Source organism: Carya illinoinensis, chromosome 11, assembly GCF_018687715.1.
Source record: "Carya illinoinensis cultivar Pawnee chromosome 11, C.illinoinensisPawnee_v1, whole genome shotgun sequence".
NCBI lineage: Eukaryota > Viridiplantae > Streptophyta > Magnoliopsida > Fagales > Juglandaceae > Carya > Carya illinoinensis.
In genome coordinates this window covers 25,844,402-25,865,432 of record NC_056762.1, presented here as the reverse complement: position 1 = coordinate 25,865,432, position 21,031 = coordinate 25,844,402, and the positions used below count along the sequence as shown (strand labels likewise).

The following is a 21,031-nucleotide window of genomic DNA, read 5'->3' as shown; positions in this document are numbered from 1 at the left end:
ACTATGCTAATAAATTAAAACCTACGTAATTTCATGATTTGTGAGACCTTTTCGGAGTTTTGAAGACATTCAAAAAGTCTAAGAAATTCATCTACTAAATTTCTTGTGGGTTGTTATAATACCAGTGATTACTCCTACTTCAACGGCCTTAGGGCTTTTAAGTCCACAACTCCTAGAGTCACTATATAGACTCAGGCTTTTACTAGAGTCTTATAGTTGGGACTTTGGGTAGCTCTACGTCCGAGTGTATTACAAGGACAATCTTGAATCAAATGTCCCAATTGCCCCTACTTAAAACATGGTCCTATGGCTATCCTACATTTGCCACTGTCTTCGCCTACAACTACAACATATCGGCAGTGTCACCGATGCTGGATTCCTGATCATCACTTATTTTCCTTTGTCAGTTGATGATGGGACTCTCTTCTATTCTATGCCTCCTCTAGATGCGTAAGGAAGTGTTCTTTTACATTTCACATTAATCTGAGTGATTAAACTCCTTTGCTTGGCTTCAACTATCAAAGCTATATCAAACAACTTCTGAAAATTCTCAATCCTTAAGCAAATCCTTGGTTGCATGCCTCTTGAAAATTTTGGGCCTACATCTTCTCCATCACTATTAGATGTGGGGAAAATATTCCTAGTACCATGAAAAGAGCCGCATATTATTCCGCGGTTTGATTCCCTTGAATCAAATTGGTGAATTCTTAATCCTTTTGATACTTAGTGGGTTCAAGAAAGACTTGTTTATTGAATTCCTCCTCAAATACCTAAGCCTTTCCAAACTCTCATATCAAAAGCTATCTTTTGGTGTCCCACCATATACCGGCCTCTCCTTGAAGCAAGTGTCCAACATACTGGACCTTTTGTTCTTTTGTACATCTACTAATGTTGAAAGTCCTCTCTAGACTATGTTTGGGTACTGAGAGTACCTCAGGTACTCTCAACACTTCTCACTACTATTCATTACTTTATTATTACTTTTCACATACTTTTTATTACTATTCATTATTTTATTATTACTTTTTACCTACTTTTTACTACTATTCACAACTCTTTTCAATACTTTTCAACACTCAAACCCAGTCAAATGAGCCACTTATTGGCCCTTACGCGTCCTTCTATACCCATAAGATTCGGATATCGATATATGAGAAACCTCTCAAATGGACAACCTCAATTTTTCATCCTTGGTGGCTCTTGCCTATTAGTTTGCCCTTAGGCTATCTGCTGTTGTATGATTTCCATCATTTGGCAGATTACCTCCCTTATGGCTTGTCCCCCCTTCTAGTAGAGGATTCCCTTCCTCCCATTCTTGGGTTCTTGGTCAATTTTTCATTACATCTCCCACGTGCTATAAGCTTCTTTCCTTCCTGAAATGCATAAAGCTCATGTGCATTAGTTACCACCCTTATACCAAATAGCCTTGATCCCATTCCAAGCCTAAAAGCTTGTGCGATTCTAGCCTATAAGCTACAAAGATTTAAGCCTATAAACTAAGAGATTCAAGCCTAAATTTTTGGTATCATTTCCCTAGGACAAATGTGACTTTACCTAGAGACATAATTGCTCTGATACCACAGTCTCTGACGCCCCCAGACTTCTCTTGAGATTTGGCCGAGACTAAAGTATCAGGATATGTAACACAAGGTCACATATGTAACAGCCTACTAGAAATTCAATTGTGAAATTTCTATAGGCTTTAGGAATCTCGTGGAAACTCCATAAGTTTCACAAATTGACCAATCACGTAGGATTTAGTCTGTTAGCATAGTCAGTGTTATCAGTAACTATGGTGCCAGAAGCGCGATTTTAATTATTTGAGATAATTATAAGGGTCAAAATGTGATATAGTTTGCGCCATTAGACTCAATTGGTTATTTAGAATTTTATGGCACCATAATCTCATTTTCAGTTATCAGACAATACGCTTATTCAAAAATGCGTTTTTCTTTTCTTAAGGCACTCCAGGGTGGAATTTCGATAAATGAAATACATACTACATTGGTACGAATATTTAGGATTTTACAGTGCAAAGTTTATTTTTGATTTTCTTGGAGTGAATAGTAACCTCAATAGTAATACCTAGTACAGTGTGAAATGTCCAAATTAGGTTAGAGAAGTTCTATTTGGACACTTGGCAAGATCTTAGAAACATGTTGTGAATAGTTTGGACACTTGGCATAGTGGGGAGCCATGAAATGGATTGTGAAGGAATCAAAGTGTGAGATCATGCCACCTAAGTAAAATCCTATTTTTTTTTCATCTAATCAACCAAATTGTGCTAGACCAAAGAGGGTTTCAACCACAGTGAAACCCTAAATGGTTGAAATCCAATTCAAACTCCAAATGTTTGGTTGAAACCAAAATCTTAAAGTTGGCCTCCAAATCCCTTTAGATCTGATTTCTAGCGTTGTATTTAATCACTTAATTAAATCACTTACACATGCTATTAATTCATCAAATATTTATTATGACATCATTATCCAACCTTTTAAACCTTGGAAATTTGATTGGGCCAAAAAAATTAGATTTGGTCTTGATAGCATCCCAAATACCCTTTAAACCCCAAATTAAAACACACTTGATTGAGGCCCACCAAAGCCCACGAATTGGGCCACTTTGGCAAAACTCTTGAAAAAGTTTCCTTCTCCAATGGTGCCTTGATGTGAAGGAGAAATCCAACTCATCACCCTCCATATCTCACAGTTGCAGCAGATAGTTCTTGCCTCTCACTATTCTTCACTTTATGTGACATAAGCACCTCCAATCAAGGGTTATTCAACCGCATACTGTCTCCTTCCAAAGGTATAAAGTCGTGCAAGACACACTTTACTTCATTTCATCACTTCTTCGCCCCACCCAAAAGAGCTCTCTAGGGGAGATTTCTAGGTCTTTGACGTGGCGAGTTTCTACTCTTTGTAAGTATTTTCTCACAATGACTCCTTCATAAAAGTTATTCATCTTTGAGTTTAGTTTCCGTAGATATCTTATTCATCTCATTTTATGTTCATTTGATCAGTCACAAGTATTTTTAACCATGGAAAGGTCATGTTACGAAATATTTTCTGTCAAGTACATCATGTCTTTCAGCTTACATTCATGTACGTCCTCGTACAATTTAGTTATTGTTCCGTTCAAGGTTATTGTTTAATCATGGTAACCTCATGAGATAAAAATATGCTATCATGGTAACTCCATGAGATAAGAATACGCTATCATGGTAACCCCATGAGATAAAACTACTCAATCATGGTAACTCCACAAGATAAGATTATGCAATCATGGTAATCCCATGAGATAAGATTACTTAATCATGGTAACCCCCATAAAATAAGAGTACGCAATCATGGTAATCCCATAAGATAAGACTACTTAATCATGGTGACCCCATGAGACAAGAATAAGTTTCAAGTTCATCTTCATGTTATGTTATGTTCACGTTCATATTATATTCAAGTTCACGTTCATGTTATGCTATGTTCACGTTCACATTATCTTTCAAATTCACGTTTATGTTATGTTATATTCACGTTCACGTTATGCTATTTTCATGTTCACGTTATGTTTCAAGTTTACGCTCATCTCATGTTATGTTCACATTCATATTATGTTCAAGTTCACGCTCATATTATGCTATGTTCACGTTCACGTTATGTTTCAAGTTTACATTCATGTCATGTTATGTTCACGTTCACGTTATATTTTAAGTTTACGATTATATCATGTTATGTTCACGTTCATGTTATGTTCAAGTTTATACTCATGTTACGCTATATTCACGTTCACGTTATGTTTCAAGTTTACGTTTATGTTCTGTTATATTCACGTTCACATTATGTTTCAAGTTCACGTTCATATTATGCTATGTTCATGTTCATGTTATGTTTCAAGTTCATGTTTAAGTCATGTTATGTTCAAATTCAAGTTCATGTTATGTATGTTCACGTTCATGCTATGTTTTAAGTTCATGTTATATTTCAAATTCACGTTCATGCTATATTGCAAGTTCATGTTATATTTTAAATTCTCATTCATGTCATGTCAATTCAAGTTCAGTTTATGTTTCAGGTCAAGTTATGTCAATTATGTCATGCTATATGTCAAGTTATGCTATGCTTACTTACGACTTTGATTGTGCATTCATGTCTTTACTATTCCTGTTAACTTGCTGAGATTTTTAATCTCACCGTGGTATTCCTAACTACCATTCCCCCTGAATGATAGGCGATGTATCAGGACCAGAGTAAGGAGTGGACACTGGCAGATTGGAGGAGGTTGACTAAACGTCGTAGACACGACGTAGAGCTTACAACCTCTATAGCCAGGTTTTTGGATAGTATTCTGACATTGCTAGTCGAGTTACACAACTTACTCAGTGAGCTAGCCCAATAGTTGTTTTGAAATTACAATCTTCTATAATTTTGTTAAGCATGCATGGATTATGTTTTAACTATTTAGGATGTTATAAGTTTGGTGCATAGTATTGCTCAAAAAAAACTATCCGCTGTGAATATTGCATAATACTAGATGCATATTAAGAACATTACATCTTATATGTCATGAATGAGGGTTGGTAACCTTGTGTTGCATCTTAAAGTTGTTTTTCTTCAACAAGGTTGTAATGGCAGCAACTATACTGCTATAATTCTTTATAAATCTCCTATAATAGCTTGTTAAACCAAGGAATACTCTTAGTGCCTTCAATGTCTTTGGTCTAGACGAATCCACCATGGCCTTGATTTTCTTGGGGGTCTACTCTCACCCCCTTTCCTGAGATTAAATGGCCCAAGAAGCCAATCTCATGATAGCCAAATTGACATTTGGAATTTTTAGCAAATAGCTTATTTTTCCTGAGAATTTCTAGAGTTAAGTACAAGTGCCTAACATGATCTTCTTCATTGCTGCTATAGATCAGAATGTCATAGAAAAAAACTAAGAATGTCATAGAAAAAAACTAACACAAACTTCCTTAAATAAGGTTTAAAAACCTCATTCATAATTTTCTAAAAAGTTGATGGTGCATTGGTCAGTCCAAATGGCATGACCAGAAATTCATAGTGGCGCATTCGTGTGTATGAAAGACTGTTTTATGCACATCAGCAGGTCTGACTCAAATCTGGTGATAGCTGGGATATGAGATCCATCTTAGAGAACACCGTAGAGCCACTCAATTCATCCAATAGTTCTTTGACAACTGGAATAGGAAATTTATCTTTTATTGTCACTTGGTTTAGAGCCCTGTAGTCAACACAAAGCCTCCATGTACCATCTACCTTTTTGACCAAAATTACTGGGGAGGAAAATGGACTTTGACTTGCTTAAATTACCCCTGTTTTTAATAGCTCTTGTACAATCTTCTCAATTTCATCCTTTTGATAAAAAATGATATCTATAGGATCGAACAATCACTAGTTTAGCCCCAGGTAGTAGGTTGATAGCATGATCGTGGGTCCTGCTAGGGGAAAGACCCTTGGGCTCTTGAAACACATCTGAAAAACTTTGTAGTATATTTTTTAAGTCTGGTGACAATCTGGACTCCCACGTTGACTCCACATCACCTAACAACTGCAATAATAGACCCCGTGTCTCTAACTTTTCCCTTTCTTGGCAAGAACTCTCTTATAGCCACTAAGTTGAAGCCAATCCAGCCAAACTGGCCTCTTAGCCCTCAAAAGTAAACTACATAATCAGTTTTTCAAAATTTCATGCAATGTTACCCAAGGTTTGTAACCGTTGGATCCCAAGAACCACATCACAACCCGCTAAATCTAACACAAATAGATCAATGGAAAATATGACTCCCTGGATGTTAACTTTAACTCCTTGCCCTTTTCCTTCACTAAGTAATTGATCCCCATTCGCCACCCTAACTTTTACATTTTCTTTCATACAAACAAGGAATTTGGACCTCTTAGCTATGGTAGGATCCACAAAATTGTGGGTACTACTTGAATCAATTAGGATAACAACCCACAATCCAGCTACTTTCCCTTCGACTCTCATGGTCCTAGGGTTGGAGGAACCCATTAGAGGATGTAGAGAAATCTTAGGTTTCTCAGGTATTTTAGGTAAATCCAGGATCTCCTTCCCTTTTTTGGATGGAGACAATTCAACCAACACTTTAGCTTCATCCTCAACCACTTCCTCTATAAAAATAACTTGGGATTTTTACATTTACAACCTGCATTCCATTTGTAATCACAGTAGTAACATAAACCACTCTCTCTTCTTTCTTTCATTTGCGTAGGGTTAATTTTCTATACAGGCACTAAGGCCTTAGCTTCATGAGTTTGTCCCTAGATTTGTTTCCTTTACTACCCCAAGGCTCAGTCACCGTGTGTACTAGACCCTTAAAACCCCTCCTACTAATTCTTACATTTTATTCTTGAAGCTTTGCCAAGCTAAAAGCAGTCAATAGGTCAGGGGATAAAACATTTTCACTTGTAGCCTAATTTCATCCTTAAGCCACTTAAAAAAACAGCTTAGTTTCAGATTATGGGGCAGTTGCTTGAGTCAATCATACACTAACTCAAACTCCATTTTGTAGTCCTCCACGAAACCTACTTGTCCTAATATGGTCAATGTTTCCATTGGATCATCATAAGTGTTTAGGCCAAATCTAAGCAAAAAGACCTTCACAAAAGACTCCCAATCCACAATGACCACTAAATCGTCTAGATCCTGGTACCAAACCATAGCTTTTTCTTCCATGTGAAAGGACGCCAGTCTAAGCTTATGGTGGATTAATGTATTATAAAACAAGAAAAACCGATTGGCTTTGTAAAGCCATGCCACAGGATCGTCACCAGTAAATGAAGGAAAGTCTAACATGACAGATCTAGGTACAACCTCACCTTCTCCTTTTCCTTCTCCAAATCTACTGTTGTTCCCAAATGTTGAGTCTTCTTGATGCTAATTTGTGTTTCTTTTCTTCATTTCCAGAGTGAGAGCTGCTAGTTGCTATACCACCGAATCAGACTGCTTCTTAATGGCTAGCACCTCTGCTTCCAATGTTTTGAACTACGATTCTATGGTCTTCTTGAGGCCCAATAGACTGTCTTGAAGCTAATTGAACTGTGTTCCTTCTACCATGTTGCTGCTAGGCGTTGCCAAGGAAGGATGGCTCTGGATACCGATTGTAACATGCAAGGAAGGTGAAATGGAAATCTCACTTCGAGGGGAGATACCTCTAGGAGAAAAATGGAATGTAGAGAGGAATTTTCAATAACTGAATTGTAATACTTTTTGCATAAAAAACTTTAGAGCACCTTCTAATGGAATATAGCTGCATTCCATAATAGAATGGAGTACCAACTAAAGTGACCAATACTGTTCACTAGAAAAATAACTGGCAACCCTAAGAAAGATCCCACATGTCATGGGCTAGTAAGCCCTACACTATTGGGCCGAAACCCTTACATTGAATTGGAATAAAAAAAAACTAATTAAAAGCAATAAAAAGATAATGGGCCCCAAAGCCCAGTTCTGAACTAAAGCCCGCTGCTAATCCAGCCCACAACACACACTTGGTCTTCACTCTTTCAGTTTTGTCTCTTTGTCTCTTTGAGTCTTCAACCCCAGTTTGCCCCCTCCATGCCTTCAGCCCCTGGTAGCTGCTGTTGTTCTTGGTCCCTTGGTTACATGATCTTAGCTTGATCTTATAACCAAATGGGGCCTAAGTAACAAGGGCAATGAAAGGGATATTTGTACCCTCTAGTAATCAAGCCCACATCCTATAATTTAGCTAAGAAATAAATTCAAGAAGAGATTATCATAGGTTGCCTTAGACTCCAAAGAGAAAAGAGACTCAGGTTCCTAATAGTCAGAGAGACTCTGACTTCTAAAAGGAAAATGTTTCACAAGGCTAATTGGACTTCTATCATTCCAAGGAAATAACCTCTATAAATAGCCTACAGGAGGTAACAAATTCTTGACTTGATTTACTTTATTTTCTACATACACTTACCCTCATATTATTATTCTGACTTTGGCATCGAAGAGTCCCCAGGGCAACTAGTGTTGCCCCTTTGTTCATTAAAGGTCATATGTGTGGTCGGTGGTGTGAAACATGTCCTTAACAATGGTGTTGTCTGTGGGATCCCTACAAACTTCAACGTAATTTTCACATGCCAACCATTACACGATCACATGCAAACCATGATCCAGAAGCAAGCATGGTGGACGTAGAGATGAGGTTGGCAGAAGCTAAGGAAAAATTGAAGTAAGCGATGGCCTTGTCGAGTAATTGCAAAAAGAGAATGAAGAACTAAAATGGTAGAAAGAAGGACCCTCTCTTGTCCAAAATGGGCAGGTTGAAGGAGATACGCATAGTGCAAAAGGTGTAAACATTGAAGAGATAGGGAAGAAAATGTTGCACGACAAACTGTACAGTCTGATTGACAGTTGCATACTATTAAAAATCTTCCTTACAGTGAGGAAGTCATGGCGGTACCCCTACTGTCCAAATTCAAAGTGCCACAGATCAACTTGTATGACGGATCCAAAGACCCTATTGAACACCTTGAAAATTTCAAGGCGCATATGACCCTTCACAGCTTTCTCGGGGAAGTGGCTTGTCATGCCTTCCCATTGACATTGAAAGGGATAGCACAAGGCTGGTTTGGAACTCTACGTCTCGGATCCATTGAAAGTTTTGAAGAGCTAGTAAAGTAGTTTCTTACACAGTTTATGATAAGTAGAAGTTGTCGTAGACCAGCTGCCTATCTGCTAACCATAAAACAAAAAGAGGGAGAAAGCTTGAAAGCCTATCTAACGCGCTTCAACAAAGAAGGCTCACTATGGATGAGCAAGATGAGAAGATCACCTTGGCCGCCCTCTTAGGGGGCATCTAGCCCCAAGCCCATTCATGGTGAAGTTAGCCAGGAGAACTCCATCCAGCTTAAGGGAGTTCATGGATCAAGCAGACGATTTTATGAATGCTGAAGATAAGTTTCAGGCTCTCTTAGGGCTAAGGAGGCAGGAAGTGAAGTCGCATAGCAGCTAGGGACTACCAATGAGTAAGTTGGGGGTGTGATAAGTGCACAAAAGTGCACTCTAAATAACTTATTATTAGATTAAAATGCTAAAATGTGAATATAAATAATAGAAATTAATGTGTATTCTTGAATTAAGTTTCTATTTACTTTAGGATACTCCTAAGCCGATTTTTATGTTTACTTTCAGAGTTTATAAACGAGCAAGTCAAAGCCTAGTCAAATTCAAAGGAAAACTTTCATGGGGTTTGAGAGCAATTTGGATCAAGAAAAAAAAGAACAAAATTATAAAAGGAAACTACAAGAAGTCCAAGTCCGAAATTTGCTAGGAGACAGCCTAGACATACTTTAGTATTTTGATCATAACTTTCTTCTCACATATCAGATTGATATAATTCTTGATGTGTTAGAAAACTGTCTTCAAGGGCTATAAATTTGGCTCTAATAAGTATTTCCAAATTTAAAATCTTGAAATTTGTACGTGACTGTTAAGATTAGTCCTAAACTTTAGGTAATTTTGTTATGTGGAAATTATGAAGACATTAGGGTTTTTTCTTACCCTATATAAGCATATCATTAGCATGAAATAGGAGAGTAGGAGAGACACAAGAGTTAGATTTGAATAGAGAAAAAAATCACTTTCATGGCCGCTGTTTGCTTTATTTTTCTCTAGAAATTTTAGTTGTCTATTATATTTATGGATAACTAAATTCTCAAGTATACTTAGGGATAAACTTGCACATTAGATGGTATTTTTAATTTATTTATTTGATTTTCAATTACTAAAACTCTTTTTTTTATCATTCTCAATTCATCATTGATATTTTCTTTTCCGAATAATCATAGAATTTATTATGTCTATAAATTTAGTCATGTTTTTTCTATTAAATGTATTAGTTCATTGATTATATTTGAATTAATTATTTATCTATATTGATTTAGTTCTTTGCTACAATATCGCTCTTTGAGTATATTGTCGTCGTTGGATTTTTTCAATAGTGATAATAATTTACATATTTTAAAAATTGTGAATGATTTTTCAAATGGCTACATTTGGTTTAATTTTAGTTTATAAATCTATACATTCCGATTGAGAATATCGGGAGTTGGGTTTCCAATTGAGTTATTCAATAAATTAAAAATAATTAAAATACCGGATTTGTACAAGGTATTCCCGACGCTCTACTGTTCGTTAAATTTGAGTACTTCTTCCGTTAATAACTTTGCTTTACTTTAATTTACATTTAAAATTAATTTTTTTCTCCATTAATCATTTAATATTTTTTTTAGTTTATTTATTTATTCTGCTATTTTTTTAATTTGTCTTCATGTAGAATCGACACCTTAAATTTGTGCTACAACTATTATGTTATTCTTTGGGCGTAATCAAATTTTGGCGCCATTGCTGGGGAGACGGTGAAGAATTGCTAAATAGTTTTTCTTTTCAACGGTTTGTAAAAGCAGTAACTTCGTTCCCTCTTTTAGCTTGTTGCATCTTTATTTTATTTTCTTTTTCTTTTTGTAGTTTTTTTTTAATGTTGCATTTTTCTCTACTTTGCATATACAGGTATAGAGACGTCTTGAGTCAGTTTGCTTGTAAACCAGTGTTAGAGTCAAAGTCAGAGCCTAATTTTTCTAACAATTTGTTTGATAATCCATCTAGTCCCAAAAAAATGAGCGTGTACAAAGATCAACCTAAAACTCAACATGAGTACCTTCAACCTACATGCATAGCAACACCATCATGCATTATATTTCCACCAAATATTCCTGCAATGGATTTCAAACCTGATATAATACAACTTATCTCTACTTTTCATGGTTTAGAGAGTGAAAATCCATATGTGCATATTAGAGAGTTTGAAGAGGTTGTTTCTACATTTCATGGTCAACCTGGCACTGTAGATGTTATTCAATTTAAGTTCTTTCCTTTCTCACTAAAGGATAAGGTGAAGAGTTGGATGTATTCATTGAGACCACGATCAATTAGGTCAGGGGCTGAGATGACCCAAATTTCTTTCAATAAATACTTTCCTCATTATAAGACTAATACTTTGAAAAGGCAAATCTCAACTTTTACACAAAAGGATAGTGAGACTTTGTATCAAGTATGGGAACATTTTAAAGAGTTATTTAGCTTGTGTCCCCATCATGGTTATGAAAGCTGGCGTCTAGTTAGCTATTTTTATGAAGGTCTCACTCCTAAAGAGCATCAATTTGTTGAAATGATGTGTAATTGTGAGTTTTTGTAGAATGACCTAGATGAGGCAATAGAGTATTTGAATGAACTTGCAGAAAAAGCTTACAGTTGGACAGAACCAAATGCTTTTGACAGTGTCAATCGAGCATGTTCCAGTCAAACTCATTCTAGTGAAGGCATCTATCATCTCAAAGAAGAAGATAACTTGAAGGCAAGGATGGAGGGCGGCCTAACTAGAGAGTTAGAGGCATTCAAGATGAAGGAAACTATGGCAACTCTTATTATTCCCCAAGTTGATGCCTCTAAACTTTATTTTATTTGTCAGGGAGTAGATCATCTTGCATAAGATTGCCTAACACTTGTTGAGATGAGAGTGATGAACATTGCAATTTTCTTGGCATGTATAAAAAACCATTTTCACCCTACTCAGATTCATATAAATCTAATTGGAGAAATAGCCCAAACTTTAGCTGGAAGTTTGAAAACCAGTCGTCTGCACAACTCTCTAGATCATATCCTACACCATATCAAGCATCTTCTTCTTCTAGGAACTCCTTAATAGATACTTTACATGCTTTCATTGAGACATAGGGTAAAACTAATCAAAAATTTGAATATTTGATTATGCAGGTTATTGAAGAAAACAGGTAGATAAAGAGCTATGTATCCAAGATGATGAGCTACTTGAGTGTGAATGAGTGTGACAAGTTCCCTTCTCAATCTCAATCCACACCCCAAGATCAACATATGGCGCAAGGAAATTTGAACGAGATCAATGCCGTTGTGACAATAAGTGGTAAGTCCTTACACATCCCAACAACTAATAGGCCAGAGGATGTTAAAGAGGAACAAAGTAATGATAATACCAAGTTCCCGAAGGAAGCCGAGGTAATTAAGAGCCCAATTAGCTTTAAAAATCTGGTATGCGAACTTTGAATTTTAGTAATGAAATCTTGGAGAACCTCAGGCAAGTAAAGATTACCCTTCTTCTTTTGCATATTATTAAACAAGTTCTTACTTATGCAAAAGTTCTTAAATATTTGTATACAGTTAAGAGGAAGCACCATGTTAAGAAGACAACATTCCTGACAGAGCAAGTTAGTGCTCTAATTGAGCAGCGAATTCCTCCTAAGTACAAGGACCCTGGTTGTCCAACCATTGCATGTAATATTGGAAATCATGAGTTTGGGCAAGCCTTGCTAGATTTAGGAGCTAGTGTTAATTTGATGCCTTATTCCATTTATTTGCAGCTTGGTTTGTGTGAAATTAAGTCTACTTCTATTATGCTTCAATTGGCTGATCGTTCAGTTAAGAAACCGAGAGGGATAGTTTAGGATGTTTTGATCCAAGTCGACAAGTTTTATTATCCTGCTGATTTCTTAATTTTGGACACTCAGTCAGTTGTTGAGTCTAACTCTAATGTTCATCTCATATTAGGTAGACATTTCCTTGCTACGACTAATGCACTTATATATTGTGATAATGGGTTAATGAAACTATCTTTTAGAAATATAACCATGGAGGTCAACATTTTCCATATTGAGAAACAACCAATAGATGACGAGTGCTACCAAACATACATGATTGACCCACTCATAGACAAGGAAATTCACACAACTCATTATTTCGATCCCCTTGAATATTCCCTTGTTAATTTTGAGTTTGATGATATTTGTGATTCATATGGTATTATTGATATTTGTTCTATTTTTTTATAAAACTCAGGATTAGGGAACACGGGCATGGCAACCAAAATTTGAGGAGTTGCCTAAGAAAGGTGAAAAATAGATTCCTTCAAGTATGAAAGCACCAAGAGTGAAATTGAAACTTTTGCCTAAATCTAAAATCTATAAGGTTAAAATGAAAGCGTTTCATGATAAAAATATTTTTAGGAAGACGTTTAAACCTAATGACCGAATACACATATATAATTCTAGATTTCATAAACACCTAGAAAAACTTTGGTCTAGGTGGACTAGTCCCTTTGTAGTGAAACATGCTTTTAGAAGTAGGGTAGTAGAAATAGAGGATCCTAAAAATAGTCGAATCTTTAAAGTAAATGGTCAATGTCTTAAAGTACTAATTGATAAGCAAGTTCCAGAAGTGGAAAACATTCCACTTGTGGATCCGGTCTATCAACCTTGACCACACCACTCAAGTATGTTTTTCTTTATTTGTTTTGCTTGTTTTGTTTTATTTTATTTTTCTCTTATTTTATTTCTTTTCCTTTTTGTTTGCTGCTGTTTTCTTCTTTTTTGTTTGCAAGATAGTTTCATTTCGTCATTTCAAGTTACCATCTTTAGTGCTTAGCTAGCTATCCTCATCACTCATCAGGTGTATTCTACCTTTTTTTGTTACTCCTCATTCAATTTTGATTATTAAACATTGAGGACAATATTTCATTTAAGTTAGGGGTGGTGGTGCAAATTTAGTATTTAAAATGCTTGTTGAAACTCTGTGGCATATTTTCATGTGTCAATTTTTTAAATTTGCATCACACGTGCATCCTTTTCACATGTGTACTTATTCTCATTAATAGAAATCTTCGTGAATTCACTAAACCCACCATAATCATTTTTTACTGAAGCATTCACAGAACCCCTAATGCACTCATTTAAGTTTTGTGGTAAATGGTGGTTTGACACATATAACTAGAGAACTTTTTTGCTTAAGTATTCATGTGAGTTTGGAGAGGATTTAGAGCCTACAAAGACACTGAATTGTGATAAGCGTTCATTGGTATGTTGAATTGGGTACTTCTTGTTTTTGGATTTCATGGGTTAATGTGTTTGGTTCAAGGAGAGTCCGTTTATATGAATTTTATGCTTGCACTTTGTTTCATCACAGTCATTTGTATCTTCCACTTTCGCTCGGATGTGTAATTTGATTATGGAACCTTTGCCAAAATCATTGGTAGTGGCTCTACCAAATGGTGAAGTGGTGTGGTGCTCCAAAGTTGCTTTCACCCTCATGACTCACCCTCATAATAGAGTCATGAGGGTGAGTGTCGGCTAAGTGGTGGAACCCATTGTTACCGATATGGCCAAGTGGGACATTTCACTCGTGAGTGCCCCGTTAGAGTTCAAGGAAGCCGTGGAGGTAGACGTGGAGGAAGAACAAATCAAAGGCAAACAGTGCAAGCCCAAGTTTATCCTGTTACACCCGGAGATGTTGATGATGAAGCACCAGTGACCCATGATGCTAGAGTAATTACAGGTATGGATCTAATTTAATTTAATTTTTGGATTTGATTTTTGGTGTGCTTTGGTTTCTTCCTTGTTTTCGGATTTCATGGGTTAATGTGTTTGGTTCAAGGAGAGTCCGTTGATATGAATTTTATGCTTGCACTTTGTTTCATCACAGTCGTTTGTATCTTCCACTGTCGCTCGGATGTGTAATTTGGTTATGGAACCTTTGCCAAAATCATTGGTAGTGGCTCTACCAAATGGTGAAGTGGTGTGGTGCTCCAAAGTTGCTTTGGGTTGCCCTTTGAATTTTGGTGGAAGGTTTCTGGATGTAGATTTAGTTGTGTTTAAGTTGCTGGAGTTTGATATCATCCTTGGGATGGATTGGCTATACCGATATTCTGCGAGTATTAATTGCAGAAGTCGGGTAATTAGCTTTCAGCTTCCAGATAATCAAAGCTTCCAGATGGTGACTATCTGAAAATTTGCGGGAAGTAAGTTAAAAGAAAAGCCAGTAGTTATATCGGCAATTCAAGAGAGAAGAGAGATTACATGTGGAGCGGATGCATTCTTAGTCCAGATGGTGTCTACGTCGTCTGAGAAGAAGTCTTTGGTAGATATCCCCATTGTGGAAGAATTTCCAAACGTGTTTGTGGATGACTTGCCTAGGCTACCCCTTGTTTGTGAAATGGAGTTTGTTATAGACTTGGAACCTGGAGAGGCTCCTGTACATAAAGCTCCTTATCGTATGGCACCAGCGAAATTAAAAGAGTTGAAGGATCAGTTGCAAGAGCTGGTAGATAAGGGGTTCATTCAACCAAGTACTTCGTCGTGGGGTGTGCCAATGCTGTTTGTTAAAAAGAAAGATGGTACCCTCCGAATGTGCATTGATTGTCGGGAATTAAATAAGGTGACCATCAAGAATACATATCCTCTCCCAAGATCGATGATTTGTTTGATCAGCTTTAAGGAGCAGTTGTGTTCTCGAAGATTGATTTGAGGTCAGGATACTACCAGTTGAGGATAAGGCAAGGATATACCTAAAACTGCTTTCAGATCGAGATATGGGCATTATGAATTTAAGGTGATGCCATTTGGGTTAGCCAATGCCCCTGCCGCCTTTATGGATTTAATGAATCGGGTATTTAGACCTTATTTGGATTCCTTTGTGGTAGTGTTCATTGATGATATTCTAATTTATTTATGAGATTTTAAAGAGCATGTTTATCATCTTTGTTTAGTTCTTGAGAAATTAAGAGAACACCAGTTATATGCCAAGCTCCACAAATGTGAATTCTAGTTGGAGGAAGTCAGATTTCTTGGGCATGTGATTTCCCGAGATAGGGTGGTTGTTGATCCTAGTAAGGTGGAAGCCATTTTGTCATGGCAGAGTCCGACGGCAGTGCGTGAGATCTGGAGTTTCTTGGGACTTGCCGGATATTACCGAAAATTTGTGGAAGGATTTTCTCGCTTATCCAGACCTCTCACAGCTTTGACTAGAAAGAATGCAGAATTTATTTGGTCAGACAAGTGTGAGAGAAGCTTCCAAGAATTGAAGAACAGGTTGACAACTGCACTAGTGTTGGCGCTTCAAAAATTGCACAAGCCATTTGTAGTTTTCAGTGATGCGTCTAAATTTGGATTGGGTTGTGTTCTTATGCAGGAGGGACGGGTTGTTGCTTATGCATCCCGTCAGCTAAAGGAACATGAGAAGAATTATCCGATGCACAATTTGGAATTGGCTGCGATTGTTTTTGCTCTTAAGATCTAGCGGCACTTTTTGTATGGGGAAGTTTGCGAAGTATACACCGATCATAAGAGCTTAAAGCACTTATTTTCCCAGAAGAATCTGAACATGAGGCAAAGGCGATGGCTAGAGTTAATCATTGACTAACAGTGCGAGATCAAGTATCATCCGGGGAAGGCAAATATAGTTGTGGATGCTTTGAGTCAAAAATCGCACTTGGAAGATGAAGCTGAGTCGTCAGAATTGGATTCTTTGCTTTGTGGGATGAGAAGACTCCTTATTGAAAGTTCACAGCAAGAGGAAATATTATCTTCAATTCTTAATATTCGAGTGGCTGATTTTGAGGAATTGAAGACTCTTCAAAGGAAGGATCCGAAGCTATTGGATATCAGAAAAAGAGTCGGAAAATCTCGAGGGCCGTTGCATTATAGTATGGATAAGGATGGGATTCTTCAGTTCCAAGATCGTAGGCTGGTCCCCAAAGATTCAGAATTCAAGGAGCGGATCATGGCAGAAGCTCATGCGGCCCTTTATTTAGTCCATCCTGGCAGTACGAAGATGTACCGAGACTTGAAGAAAAATTATTGGTGGGATGGAATGAGAAAGGGTATTGCCTTGTATATCGAGAAATGTCACACATGCCGTCAAGTTAAGGCTGAGCATCAAAGACCTGCAGGTATGCTCCAACCCCTCCCCATTCCTGAGTGGAAGTGGGATGACATCACAATAGATTTTGTAGTGGGCTTGCCGAGGACTCCTAGTGGGAAGAATTCAGTTTGGGTGATTGTTGACCGGTTAACAAAGAGTGCTCATTTCTTGCCTGTTAATAACACTAATTCCTTGGGTAAGTTGACTTGCTTGTACGTGAAAGAGATAGTGCGGCTGCACGGTATACCGAAGAGTATTGTGTCGGATCGGGACCCAAGGTTCACGTCTCAGTTTTGGAAAAGTTTGCAGGCAGCATTGGGTACTAAGTTGAAGTTCAGTACTGCATATCACCCGCAGACGGACGGCCAATCAGAGCGCACCATGTGTTATGGAATTTCAAGGAAGTTAGGAAAATCACTTGCCGCTCATAGAATTTGCGTATAATAATAGCTTCCATGCGACCATTCAGATGGCTCCTTATGAAGCTCTTTATGGGAGGAAGTGCAAATCGCCTTTGTGTTGGGATGAAGTCGGGAAGAGTAAGATAATTGGGCCCAAAATAATTTAAGAGATGCAAAGCCAAGTTCGGATCATCAGGGATAAAATGGCGGCAGCTCAGAGTCGTCAGAAAAGCTACGCAGATACTAGGAGGAGAGAGTTATCTTTTGAAGAAGGTGATTGGGTTTACCTCAAGGTCTCTTCCATGAGAGGAGTTAAGCGTTTTGGTAAAAAGAGGAAACTGGATCCGAGATATGTCAGCCCTTTTCAGATTTGGGAGAAGGTAGGGTCCGTCACTTATAGAGTTGCTTTGCCAGATTATTTTGTGCATATTCACGATGTCTTCCATGTATCATCCTTGAAGAAGAGTTTTGGACAACAAGAGCCGCGCTTTGTTGACCCAGAGCATATTCAGTTGCAACCAGACCTTACTTATGGGGTCGTTCCTTCACAGATCATGGACTGGAAAGAGCAACAATTGAGATCCAAGATGATACCTCTGGTAAAGGTAGCATGGGGAGATTCGTTAGCTCAAGATTTCTCTTGGGAAAGAGTAGCTGACATGAGGGAGCAGTACCCCTATTTGTTTGAGTAATGACGGTACGTTTCTTAAACTTGGTCTCAGTAGAATCGTGTGGCTTGTTTCAAGTTGGTGGTTGATCTTGTAAATTTCGAAGACGAAATTTGTTTTTAAAGGGGGAGGATGTGATGACCCGTCATTACGTGTATTTTCACTGAAGGTGTTTTTAAATTAATTAATATATTAGCTCTTTTCTTTTAAATTATTGTATTTTAAATTGGTTTTATTTTATTTGATGTATTGTTTAATTTATTTTAGTAGTTTTATGGTTTTTAAAATCGTTTTCATCGGGTCAGTTTTTGGATTCCGGAAGTGAGGATTGGACCTCATTTATTTTTTCTCATCTTTTTTTTCCCTTTTTTCTTTTTCTCCTTTCTTTTTCTTTCTCTTTTTCTTTGCTTTTCTTTCTTTTTTCTTCTTTTCTTTCTTCTTCCTCTCTCTCCCCGTGTGCTACTCCTTTTCCTTTCTTCCCGTCGCCACCCAGCTATCAACCTCAACCCATCGTCGTCCGACCGGCGTGGCCAACACCACCCCCACCAAAAAACCCCCCTCCGGCCGATAAACACCCCCACCAAAAATCTCCTCCATCCAAACCGTCATTAACCCCCTAGAGCCCCTTCTTTCCGCACGGTTTTGAGCCATTTCTAGCGCCGTCGCTCCACCTTCGGCCACCATCTCTTCACCACTTCTTCCTCTACCTCTTGCCGTCCTAACCCACCCAATTCCGGCCCCAATCCGTTGCCGGAGCAGCTCCCACAAGCTCAACTCCGATTTGACATTTTTCCACTTCTACCGCCGTTTTCACCGCCACCCACGGCCAAAGCTCACTTCCTTTAGCTTCATAAACATCTCTAGACCATTCCCTATCAATTTCGTGTCTTGGTTTGTTCCCGTTCGAAAGTGGGTAATTTATTACCCATGGCCATAGTGTAAAATACACTGTTACGTTGCTTTTTCTCCGCCGTTTGCAACGTCACGAGCTTTTGAAAAATACCGTATAGCGCTGTAAGTATTTTCCAAACTCTACTTTTAGATTTAATTATATTTTACTATTACAATAAATTATCTGGTTGGTTGGTTGATTTCAGACTGAGTCTGAAGAGTTCGAGGGTCAGATGGATTAAGGACAGAGTTACTTGGTTTGTTGTTTTGTGATTGGTTGGTTGTTTTGTGCCTTGAGGTTGTATTTACATGGTACATGCACGTGCATTTTATTTAATTGAGAAAAATCATGTTTTGTTGGCGTAAATGGATTTTCAGGTGCGTGTGTATCACGACCCCAAGCCGAGATGGGGTATTATCTCGGTGGAGCTCCTCTGGTTACTCGGGAGTGTAATATACTAAGTGACGTCCTCTGAGTTGTCGCTGGGCAACAATGGGAGCGGGTGGAATGGTAACGCTCTCGTACCGACTCCGTGGCCCTTCGCTGATGAGGGCTAGAGGATGCTTGGCTACGAACGCACGGGGCGCGGAACTGGGCATCACTCGTTTAGGTGTCACACGCGTGGTCGTTACCTGCGGTGTGGCACAGGAGCCAGGGTGTGCGGATGACCCTTAGGGGAGGTCATGGTGCATTCGGGTTATTTGGTTATTGATATGAGTCGGTTTTGGGCCAAATGCGACTTTTGGCGTGAATTGGAAAGTAATGCGTTTTTGGGGCCAAATGGGATTTTTGGCGTGCATGGAAAAAATGTGGTTTACAGGTCATGTGCATTTGCATTCCTTTATGCATATTGTTTGAGTTTTAATATGCTTTTATCTAGTGGCGTTTGGGTCTTACTTACCTGCAGCACCATTGTTTGTACCGTAGATTTTGATGCAGATGTCGAGGATGAGGAGGAGGCTGAGCCCAAGGATGCGGCTTATTGATTTGGGAGTTTATGTTTTGTAGTTTGTTTGAATCTATAATTGTGGTTTGTAATATTTTAACATGTATGTTTTGAACAGCTTTGTTTTAAACTAAGAAAAATTCTGGTACATAGTTATGACTTTCGTTATCCACTGCATGTTTCTTCGTGCACATTTATTGCTTATATACACACTTGGCACATGGCGATAGGGTGGTGACCCGTGATATCACCATCCGGACGTCTTGATTTCCTCATATCCGTACGTGAGGATTTGGGGGCATCACATACTACAAGTACACGCCCCTTGGCGGGCAACAAGTTCAACACCCCTTGGCAAACAAGAAGGCCCATGCCCCTTGGTGGGCAACAAGAACTAGCCCTTCAATGGGCAACAAGACCCATGCCCCTTAGCGGGCAACAAGAATGTGCCCCTTGGAGGGAGACAAAACCAATGCACCTTGGAGGGCAACCAGGCCCACGCCCCTTGGCAGGTAAGAAGACTTGCATCCCTCGGTCGGCAACAAGACCCACGCCCCTTGGTGGGTAACAAGACATGCACTCCTCGGAGGTTGACAAGACCAATGCCCCTTGGCGGGCGACAAGACTTTTGCCCCTCAGTAGACAACTAGAACATAGAACTTCTAGCGTGCAACAAGTAGACAATTTAATGGAGAAGGTTTCACACAACGGCAACCAAAGTTTCACACTACAAAGCTCCTAGCTACCTTATGGCAACCAAGTTGTGGCAACCACCGTGCACCACCTCACCATCCTTGTGGCATGTAGTAGCAAGCCTCACCAAGTACAACATCTCGCCATCCCATGGTGACCTAGGTTTCATGTATCATAAGCTCCTTGCCAACCCCACATACGCTCCACACTGGGGAAGCTCCTTGCCACGCTCACAAACCTTGTACTCGTTGGATATTTCCTAGCTCATGGAGACAACCTTAAGCAACCCATAATGGCGGTCAACCGAAAGGAAACATTGAGCCACTCACACGGTAGACCATAGCTCACCAGCACCTCGCCCGCCCCTATGTGCTCAACCACAATCTAGCCATCCTTGTGGTAGACAACAAGCACACACACCTCCAATGTGCGACCAACATGCAGCAACTAGCCTCAACTGTAGTGCATCTCACCACCCCATGGCGAGCAACACCATGCCAAATCCCCACAAGTGCAGACGATATCTCTCAACTATTAGCTACGTACATGACAAGCAAAACCTTTGGGCAAGTAATGAAAGTAGTTTCATTACTAACAAACCAGACCAACTCCTCTAAGCAAGCAATAAGACCAATGCCTATCAACAAGCAAAAGT

General features: G+C 38.7%; 1 non-coding gene across 1 annotated transcript; it reads right to left on the bottom strand.

The window, feature by feature from the left end:
- Positions 1-11,045: 11,045 nt before the first annotated feature.
- LOC122283489 lies at positions 11,046-11,154 on the bottom strand. Its single transcript, XR_006230891.1, has one exon. It is a non-coding gene; the product is annotated as a small nucleolar RNA R71 (small nucleolar RNA).
- Positions 11,155-21,031: the final 9,877 nt, after the last annotated feature.